The following is an 11,737-nucleotide window of genomic DNA, read 5'->3' as shown; positions in this document are numbered from 1 at the left end:
TCTGCATAACCAACCAAATCTTGTTTTGATTCGTTAGAATAAAATAATCCTAAATCAGTAGTTCCTCGAAGGTATCGAAATATGTGTTTGATCCCATTCCAGTGTCTTTTGGTAGGAGCTGAGCTGAACCTTGCCAACAAATTAACTGCAAAAGAAATGTCAGGTCTTGTACAATTTGTAAGATACATAAGAGCTCCAATTGCACTAAGATATGGTACTTCTGGTCCCAGGATATCTTCATGATCTTCACAGGGACGAAATGGATCAGTGTCAACATTAAGTGATCTAACAACCATAGGAGTACTTAATGGTTTTGCCTTGTCCATATTAAAACGTTTTAAAAATCTTTTCAGTATATGTTGTTTGATGTACAAGTAAACCATTAGGCATATGTTCAATTTGTAAACCAAGGCAATACTTGGTTTTTCCGAGATCTTTCATTTCAAATTCTTTCTTTAGAAGTTGAATGGCTTCATGGATCTCTTTATTTGTACCTATGATATTAAGATCATCAACATAAACAGCTATGATCACATATCCGGATGTTGTTTTCTTAATGAAAACACATGGGCAAATAAGATTATTGGTATACCCTTTGCTTATCAAGTAATCACTTAATCATTTATACCACATGCGACCCGATTGTTTCAACCCATATAAAGACCTTTGTAACTTGATTGAGTACATTTCTTTGGGTTTTGCATTGGTTGCTTCTGATACCTTAAATCCTTCAGGTATCTTCATATATATATCACTATCAAGTGATCCATAAAGATAAGCAGTCACAACATCCATGAGATGCATTTCTAAATTTTCAGAAACTGCCAGGCTGATTAAGAATCTAAAAGTAATTGCATCCATAACAGGAGAATAAGTTTCTTCATAATCAATTCCCGGTCTTTGAGAAAAACCTTGAGCTATAAGTCTAGCTTTATACCTTGTAACTTCATTTTTCTCATTTCTTTTTCGCACAAAAACCCATCTATATCCCACAGGTTTCACATCTTTAGGTGTGAGAATGATAGATCCGAAAACTTTTCTTTTATTGAGTGATTCAAATTCAGCTCGTATTGCTCCTTTCCAATGATCCCAATCATGTCTATTTTGACATTCCATGACAGATTTTGGTTCTGGATCATCATCATCATTCATGATGTCATATGCAACATTATATGAAAATATCTCATCAAGATTTTTCATTTCATTTCGGTTCCATAATATTTTTGAATGTGCGTAATTGATTGAAAATTTCGTATTGACATCATCAATCTCCTCTGCAGAAGGAGTATTGATTTGTAGTTCTTCTTGAACACTTTCTTTTACCTCATTATCAGCTGATTTTCTTTTCCGAGGATTTTTATCTTTGGAACCAATTGGTCTCCCACGTTTCTGGCGTGGCAAAGACTCAAGAATAACATTATTGCCAGTTTTTGGAATTTCAATTCGAGCTGGAGCATTTGCTGCTGGTATATATGATTTAGTCACTCTTTTTGTATCTGTAAATGCATCAGGCAATTTATTTGCAAGTTCTTGCATATGCATTATTTTTTGAACTTCGATCTCGCATTCTTTTGTGCGAGGATCAAGATACATTAATTGAGGTTCACACCATGAAACATCATTTTCTTTATTTTTTATTTCTCCCCCTAATCTAGGGAATAATGTTTCATTAAAGTGACAATCAGCAAAACGTGCTGTAAAAACATCACCCGTCATGGGTTCAATATATCTTATTATTGAAGATGTTTCATATCCAACATATATTCCCATCCTTCTTTGAGGACCCATTTTAGTGCGTTGTGGTGGTGCGATAGGGACATAAACCGCACAACCAAATGTTCTAAGGTGGGAAATATTTGGCTGATGACCAAAAGCAAGTTGCAAAGGAGAATATGTATGACTTGCGCTTGGTCTAATGCGAATCAATGATGCAGCATGCAAAATTGCATGGCCCCATACAGATACTGGGAGTTTTGTTCGCATTATCAATGGTCTAGCTATTAGCTGCAATCGTTTAATTAATGATTCAGCTAAACCATTTTGTGTATGCACATGGGCAACGGGATGTTCAACAATAATCCCAATAGACATGCAAAAGTTATTAAATGCTTGAGACGTAAACTCACCGGCATTATCTAGTCTCACCCTTTTAATAGTATAATCAGGGAAATGTGCTCTCAATTTAATAATTTGAGCAAGAAATTTTGCAAATGCCATATTTCGACTTAATAATAGACAAACATGAGACCATCTACTAGATGCGTCTATTAGAACCATAAAATATCTAAATGGTCCACATGGTGGATGAATTGGTCCACATATATCACCTTGAATTCTTTCAAGAAACATTGGTGATTCTTTTTCAACCTTAAGAGGTGATGGTCTTATTATCAACTTTCCAAGTGAGCATGATGTACATGGGATAAGTGCATCATGAGGGATCCTTTGATCCGCCAATGGATGTCCATGTGTATTTTGTATTATTCTTTTCATCATTGTTGATCCTGGGTGACCTAATCTCTCATGCTACAAACTGATCATTACAGGATCACATAATTTTTCTTTAACTACCACATTTACATCAGGTACATTTATATGTGTATAATGTAAACCAGAATGAAGTCTTGGTAGTTTTTCAATTACACGATTCTTATCAGTGATACTTAAATATTTTTCATTTTCTGTTGTCACTGACTGATAATCATATCCATTTTGGTATATGTCAGAGAAACTTAACAAATTTCTCTTTGACATGGGAGAAAATAAGGCATTATTTATCAGAAAATTCGTACCATTTGGTAACATGAATTTTGCCTTTCCCATTCCTTTTATTAAGTCCACAGGACCTGATATAATATGTATAGTTCCTTCCGTTGCTTTCAAGTCTGTGAAATATTTTTTAGATTTGAGTATGGTGTGAGTGGCACCACTATCTGCAATACAAATATCTCCACCATTTGACTGATTTTTTTACTCCAGCAGTATACATCATGAACTTCAAAAAAAAAAAAATATGAGAAACAAATAATGAGTATATAATTCATCAATATATTACATTCAAAACATGTTGCAAACGATAGCACATAATAAGGAAATATGTAGTAAACTAGATATGGTGTAGATTGAAAATCTACAACCATTTATTTAACGAGAACATATAATAGGATATCTATATATATATATATATATATATATATATATATATATATATATATATATATATATATATATATATATATATATATATATATATATATATATATATAGATATTAGAAATTTATTCATTAAAGTAGTCACAAGTTGGCTCAGTGATTTTTGTATCAAGGTCATCCACAAGATTTGCTTCTTTTCCTTTTCCCTTTAGGGATTCTTGATACCGATTAATAGAATGCTGATTTGTTCGGCAGTTTTTAGACCAGTGGCCAATTTTACCACATCGGTAACAAGAATCTTCAACATTCTTTGAAGAGCCTTCTTCAACATTGTGATTTGTGGGATTGTATGGTGTTTGGATTTTATAATTTTGTGGATTATTATTTCTTTGTCCACGACCACAACCACCACGACCACCACGACCACGACCACCACCACGACCATTACCATAAGGGTGATTTCGAACATAGTTATGATTTTTATTATTGTTATGGTAATTTCCATGATGATGGTTTTGGCCAATATGGCTACGACCTCTTCCACGTCCTCGTCCATGTGCATTTCTTCTTTTATTATTATTATTATTATTGTTAATAGCATTAGCTTCAGGAAATGCTAGCGCACCGGTAGGACGAGATTCTTAATTTTTCATCAGTAATTCTTTATTAACTTCTGCAACTAAGAGATAAGTTTGAAGTTTGGAAAAAGTTTTATAATTCTGCAATCTTAAATTTTCTTGCACAGTTATATTTGCAGAATGCATTGTGGAGAAAGTTTTCTCCATCATATCAGCATCACTTATTTCTTGACCACAGAATTGAAGCTTTGAATGGATCTTGAACATGGCCGAGCTGTATTCACTTACCTTTTTGAAATCTTGGAACCTTAGATTTCTCCATTCTTCCCTCGCAGCTGGAAGTAATATTTCCTTTTGATTATCGAATCTACTCTTGATACTTTTCCATAAAACATGTGGATCTTTGATAGTGAGAAACATATGTTTTAAGGTGGTATCAATATGTTTGCGAATAAAAGCAATTGATTTTAATTTATCTTGATCGGAACAAGTATTATTTTCTTTTAAAGTTTCTAGAATACCCAATGATCCAAGATTTATTTCTACGTCCATAACCCATGATGTGTAGTTTGTTCCCGATACGTCTAAGGCATCAAACTCAAGCTTTGATAAGTTTGACATTTTCTATTTTCAGAAAGATGAACAACATAAATCATAATCATAATCATAATCATAATATTTTTTTTTTCGTAGATAAATAACAACATGCAATTAGAATTAGTTTAGATTCATAAGTAGTAAACAAAGGAATAATGGTATGATTACAAATAATAAAATCATAAGGGAATATAGGTTCATATTATATTATATTATTAATGATATTATTATAATATATATTAAGTTATAATATATATTATTATAATATATTTTTCTTATTTTAACCTTTAAGATTTACTTTTAATAAAAATACAAACTACTTTTCTTATTTTAACTTTTAAGATTTACTTTTAATAAAAATACAAACTACTTTTTTTATTTTAACTTTTAAGATTTACTTTTAATAAAAATACAAACTATTTTTTCTATTTTAACTTTTAAGATTTACTTTTAATAAAAATACAAACTACTTTTTTTTATTTTAACTTTTAAGATTTACTTTTAATAAAAATACAAACTACTTTTTCTATTTTAACTTTTAAGATTTACTTTTAATAAAAATACAAACTACTTTTTTATTTTAACTTTTAAGATTTACTTTTAATAAAAATACAAACTACTTTTTTTATTTTAACTTTTAAGATTATAAATTTAATAAAAATACAAACTACTTTTTTTTATTTTAACTTTTAAGAATTACTTTTAATAAAAATACAAACTACTTTTTCTATTTTAACTTTTAAGATTTACTTTTAATAAAAATACAAACTACTTTTTTATTTTAACTTTTAAGATTTACTTTTAATAAAAATACAAACTACTTTTTTTATTTTAACTTTTAAGATTATAAATTTAAGAATAAACATTAGTATGCATGAAATAAATAATGATTAATTGCATAAGTAATCATAAATGTTGGATAACATATAAAGACCCCATCGTATTCGTATTGATCGGAATTAATCTCGACCCATGGTACCGTGTTGTCAAATGACGTGTTGCGTACATAAAGTACCGTGTTGTCAAATGACGTGTTGCGTACAATCATGAGGTCTTATTAACATAAATATAAATGTTAGTGAAGTTAATAAGAGTTAGATTACAGAAAATATAATTCAGGTGGTATAACCGACCATATATAACTTAAATAACATAAATATAAATGTTAGTGAAGATAACTGTAAATGTTAGTATACATAAATAAATGTTAGATAACATAAATGTAAATGTTAGTATACATAAATAAATGTTAGATAACATAAATGTAAATTAGGCGACAGTGTCGACCATATATCATTTAGGTGGTATAACCGACCATATATTAGTTAGGTGGCAGAGCCAACCATATTTAGTATAAATGTTGAGATAATCGTGCTGATAACGTGTTATAATTCAGTAGGCTTATAACTACCTTTAGTGGTTCTTGACTGTAGAAGGTATATAGAGATAGAGATACTGTAAAACGGAGAAAACAAAGGTTGAACAAAAGGTATGAGTAATTGGTTTTTTATTTATAGAAAAATGTACAATGAGAGTTTGGTGGCATTTGGAATCTAGAGAGAGAGAGTGTTTTTGTTAACCAAAAAATACATACAATAAACTCTAACTCAACACACCTATTTATACTCAAAAAAATATACTATGCAATATCTATAATAATAATAAAATTATCATCCAATTATTACTTTTATAACAATTGGGAAATAGTATTGACGTAAATGGTTTTGAATTTTTAGAAAGAAAAAATTACGCCGTTGGTACCTGTGGTTTGTTTACATTATCATGACAACACCTAAACTTCTTTTTTTGCGTAGTTGGTACCTATGTTTTGTTTAACTTGCGTAGTTGGTACCCCTGACTAACTGCAATCAATATTAATGGTTAACCTCTCACATGTGACATGCATGTGAGGGTATATTCGTCCTTTACATACCAAATTTACAATGTTAAATGGTTTCAACTGATTGAATGTTGCTCAAGTGTGAAAAATGTTTTGGGTCAACCCGGACTGTTTTACCTTGTACTAAGAATTACCCTTGTTTACATGTTACCAAACTTCGGTTAGTGATGCATGTATGGGATCACATTGAGTTACTGAGACAATAAAATTAAAAAGGCTTAATTATATATTTTTGTTCTTGATGAAGAACAATCTCAGTACATGTTGGACTATGTAAGTTCTCTTAAATTTATAAGTATCCTTTAAATGAGGTAGCAAGAAAAGCTGCTGGATTTGGTCCTCAATGGTATGAACCTCTTGCTGTCAAAGACTTTACCCGATAATATGCTAACACATTAATTATTATTTTTTTCTGTATTCTGGCATTCTGATCGTCTATTAGTGAGGGTGTTCTTTTCATTAGTTGGTTTCTCTATGTGTTTTAATTGTTCATTACGAGTCCAAATTACCATTTCGGGTTTGCAACTCAAGTTCAAATAGTCAGAGTTGGCTAAAAACTGAACTCACACAGTGACCATATATTGTATAGCATCCTGTATAAGATGATTAAATATTCCATCATGATCAAACATGAACACCCAATGGAGTATAAGATCACAATTATAGTGAATGGCAGAATTAGTAGCTTTAGTTACAGAGATATTCAGCTAATAACATTGTAAATTTGATATGTAAACGGACGAAGATACCCTCACATGCATGACACATGTGAGGGGTTAACCATTAATTTTTGACTGCAGTTAACTAGGGGTACCAACCACGCAAGTTAAACAAAACATAGGTACCAACTACGCAAAAAAAGAAGTTTAGGTGTTTTCATGATAATGTAAACAAACCACAGGTACCAACGGCGTAATTTTTTCTTTTAGAAATAATTGGAGGTAAATATGGGAGGGAGATTAGGAATATTAAAGAATTGAAGTGGAAAAAAACAGTTTCGGAATGTTTTTCAAAATTCATATGTAGACCAGTTTTACACATTTTGAGGGAATTAAAGTTAAAGACTTATAGACCGGTTTATGTGTTCATACAGATCGGTTTACTATGTAGACGTGTTAACATATAATATGTAGACGTGTTTGACGCATATTCTTTGGGCGGAGGAAAAATTACTATGTAGACGTGTTATAGCCTACTATGTAGACGTGTTGGCACTAATTTTTTTGGCGCAACAAACTATCAAGGCCTGTTAGTTCTAAACGGGTCTAGATATGGGGGTCTAGATATAAGTAAATGTAGTAGTGGCCCCAGGAGCGCCGCTTTTGGGGCTAGGAGTGCCGCTTTTGGCGCTGATCAGGTGATGTATGAATTTTTGAACTTTTAATGAAGGGCACTTTGATCTTTTTACATATGGACGGATATAAGGCTTAGGATCAGATCTAAAGCTCATTCTTATCCTCATTTTCATCCTCCAACTTCATTCTAGAGAGAGGAAGCAAACCTTAGAGAGAGGAAGCTTCCATTGATGAAGGAGATGATGATTCTTGCTCAAGATGTATGTAGAACTTGATGCATCTTCGTGATCCTAGCTACTAGCTTCGTTTTGGTGCAAAGGTAAAACCTAGATCCAAATTTCCTTGTTTGATTCTTGTTTTGGGTTAGGGTTTATGTTGGTGATGAGTTATAAAACTCATTTCTTATAAAATTTGGGGGTTTTAGGGCAAGCTTGTGATTAAGAACCCTAATATTGTGAGTTTAGAATTTAATGACGAATTTGGGTGTATTTGTCTTGGATTTAAGTGATAATCACTAGATTGGATAAGTATTGGTGAATTTGATGTTCATAAGAACAAGTTTGAAGTCATGCACACAATGTGTTTGATGAAATGCCTCAAAGAGGTGAAGTTGTTGTGGATGTCTAGGTTTATGATCTAAAGTCAACCTTTGATAGTGTTGTTAATCAATTGATGGTATGATGGTGATTTGGGTGTGTTAAAGAGTTTGATTTTGGTCCAAATTGGATGTCGACTTGATTTGGTGTCAAACTAAGAATTTGGTCAAGTTTTGTGAAATAGTTACATGAGTATTTAATTAATTGGGATATTTGGTGTTGTGAAAACTTAATTACTAGTCATGGGAGATATTGGGTGAAATTGACATAAGTCAAAGGTGGTCAAGGGCAATATGGGTCGTTATTGCCTAAATTGGGTGATTTGGGCAAGTGATGTTTGTATGATCACTACCTAAGTAGTAATTTAGTGTCGGGACCTAGGTTGGTCAATTTTGGTGACAAGTATAATTTGGGTTAAATTATACTTGGTTGTGTGGGTTTGAATTACCACTCGAAGTGGTAACTGGATTGTGTCCATTAGGTGTTAAATGGGCGGGTTATGGCGAACAAGGTGTGATCCCTCGATTAAGGGATGTTTGTGTCGGGTTCTCTTTTAGAGAATGGTTATTTATGTGCATATTGTACCTATATGTGATATAGGTGATTACTTGCTCGGATTTGAGGACGGAGATCACGTTGTACATGACTTGTCCGGGCATTCCAAGGTGAGTGGAATAATTATACGTGTATGTATATAGTGTATTTATTTGTGTGCTATGGTATGAACCAAAGAGTCGGTAGTGCCATAGTATGTGCGAGTGTGCTATGATGTGAACCAAAGAGCCGGTAGCATCATGGTACGTGTGTTGTAGTGTGAACCAAAGAGCCGGTAGCACTATAGCACGAGTTGTTAGGGTGTGAACCAAAGAGCCGGTAGCACCTTTGTGAGTATGACTCAGTGTTGTGATGTGAACCAAAGAGCCGGTAGCATCATGACAAATGCGTAGTGGCGTAAACCAAAGAGCCGGTAGCACCATAGCGTAAGTATGGTTAACCATATGGTGAGTGTGTTATTTATTTAGCATTTTATATTGTGATGAATATATGCATTTGGTGATGCTAGCTTATTGAGAATTGCGGGTGTTTAGTTTATGCTTTGTGATTGCATGGTTGTTGAATTGCTAGTTCGAATACGGTTTTGTGTAAGTGTTTCCAAGTAAGTAGATTATATATGTACTAGTGAAATGACCCGTGGAACCAAGGGTTTGTTTAAACGAAACAGTTTAATAATATGTTTTAGGTATTAAGTGAAAGTAAGTGCTAAAGTCATTTAGTTTAATGACCTGTGAAACTACAGAGTCCGACTAAGAAACTCGTCAGCTGAACATTTCATCAAACACCTAAAATGCATATTAAACAATCCACATCCAATCATAAGAGATAATATTGGTTGTCATTTTATTTTAAAAGTGTAATTTAAAATATAAATTTAGAATTGGTTTCCTTCTGCCTAGCTTTTATACCTTCTCGTACTCAGTTCAAAATAATTCAAAATTATTTAATTTTAATAATTAAAATTAATATTAATTAGATTTAATAATAATAATTAATAATTAATTAATACGATTTAATTGTAATTCAAAATTATTTAGATTAATGACATCACCCACCATTCTTAAATTTTTTCTTTTAATAATTAAAATAATTATTAATAATATTTAAAAATAATAATTAGTTAATAAGATTTAATTTTAATTCAAAATTATTTACATTAATGACATCACCCACCATGCTTAGATTTTTTTCTTTTATTTTTTAATTTCTTTTTAACAAAAAAATTAGCCTAATAATGACATCATCATGATAGAATTTTAATAGAAACTATAGATATGTATAATTATTGCATTCACTAAGCTTTGCTTACCCCTCTCGTTGTTTACCTTTTTATAGGTATCGTTGATGCGGAGTTATCTAGTTGCTAGACTAGAGTTGATAGACGTTGGAGAATTAGCTTTTGGATATTTGGACGCAGATTGGGGATTTGGTAGTTCCCGGGATTATGCTCTTGGTATCGGGTTGGGTTATTGAGTATTAATCCACGTGTTGTGTAATTGGGTCGAAATTGTCACCTTAAATGTAATGGGTCGTTTTGTTGCAACTAATAGTTGGTCATGGTTATGTAAGACTAAAATGTGTAAACGCTGGTATTTTGTGTCATAATGAACTTGTGTTTGGGTTCTTGGAGTGTAAACTTATGTTTGGGTATTTTGGCTGGGAAGACACTTAGTCAAATTTCGAATCTGCAACATTCAGGTGCAGGAGCGCCGCTTTTAGGGCAAAAGCGCCGCTCCTGGTTAGCATATTGTAGTCTTTATGATCAGTCGCCAGAAGCGCCACTTTTGGCAACAAAAGTGCCGCTCCTTAGTCACAAAAGCGCCGCACCTGTGGTGAGGTGCGCCGCTCCTGCTAAAAAAAATTCAGTCGGTTTTAATCTAAATGGGTTGGAGTCGTTTCATATATATATATATATATATATATATATATATATATATATATATATATATATATATATATATATATATAAGAATGCACTTACATGCTGAAATAAGTTATTACTGACACATCGAGCCAACCATTTGTTAGCAGAGACATACGATCATCAGAGGTAACAAACAGTTTGTTTACATACACTAGGGCCAAAGATCTCCTCAAGAAAAAGCATAACACCAAATCTAGGATCCGGTTGTTTCATCCAGTTATCATAGAAATCACGAATAAATCGAGGTTTCTTTTTATGTATCATACTTCTATACTTTTCCAATTCCTATATAGGTGAGATAAACGAATCGATAAGTACTAGACTAGTATCTATTCATTGCATAATAAATAATTAGGTATATACACATCGCATATTAACACATAAATGTTTACATAGTAAGATTTTTTAGAGTTTACCGGGTAAGACTTAGGTGCAATGTTTTTAAGCTCTTTAGACGGCTTATTAGATGTTCCCTCGTTTACCGAAGTTAGCTTAGTTGACGCTCCCTCGTTTAACGATGTTGGCTGAGTGGTTGTTCCCCCATTTAACGATGTTGGCTTGGTGGTTGTTCCCCCGTTTACCAACGTTGGCTTATGGGCCATTCCCCCGTTCACTGATGCTGACTTAGTAGATGTTCACTCGTTTACCGATGTTAACTTTGTTGGTGTTGTTTTAGAAACAGATCCCTAACAACAAATTTTGTGAGTTTTGCGTGAGTAGTTGTTAGTAAAGTACTAACTGAAATAAATGGTTTAAAACAACATACCTTAAAAAATGGGATTCCAGCTTTTGGCCACTCAATGAAACTATTTCTAACGTCAATAAGCTTTTCAATCTCTTCCGTTGGAGACGGAAGTTCTAAATCTTTATACTCTGAAATCACATCTTCAACTTGTACCTTGATATAACCCGGTGACAATGGCTTATTATGAATTAAGCGACCACTAGGACTAGAAACCGGATGTACTCTCGCAATAGCACAAAGGGTCTGCTTTGGAATATTGGGGACAATCAAAGCACATTGGGTGGGCACCTGAATAACATATATAACATAACAGATGATATATTTAGTGTGCATTTGTAACAATAAACATGTATGTATTGTCTTAGTAATGAAATAAGATATATTACAGTTAACT

Source organism: Rutidosis leptorrhynchoides, chromosome 5 (genome assembly GCF_046630445.1).
Source record: "Rutidosis leptorrhynchoides isolate AG116_Rl617_1_P2 chromosome 5, CSIRO_AGI_Rlap_v1, whole genome shotgun sequence".
Taxonomy (NCBI): domain Eukaryota; kingdom Viridiplantae; phylum Streptophyta; class Magnoliopsida; order Asterales; family Asteraceae; genus Rutidosis; species Rutidosis leptorrhynchoides.
Note: the sequence above shows the minus strand (reverse complement) of the source record.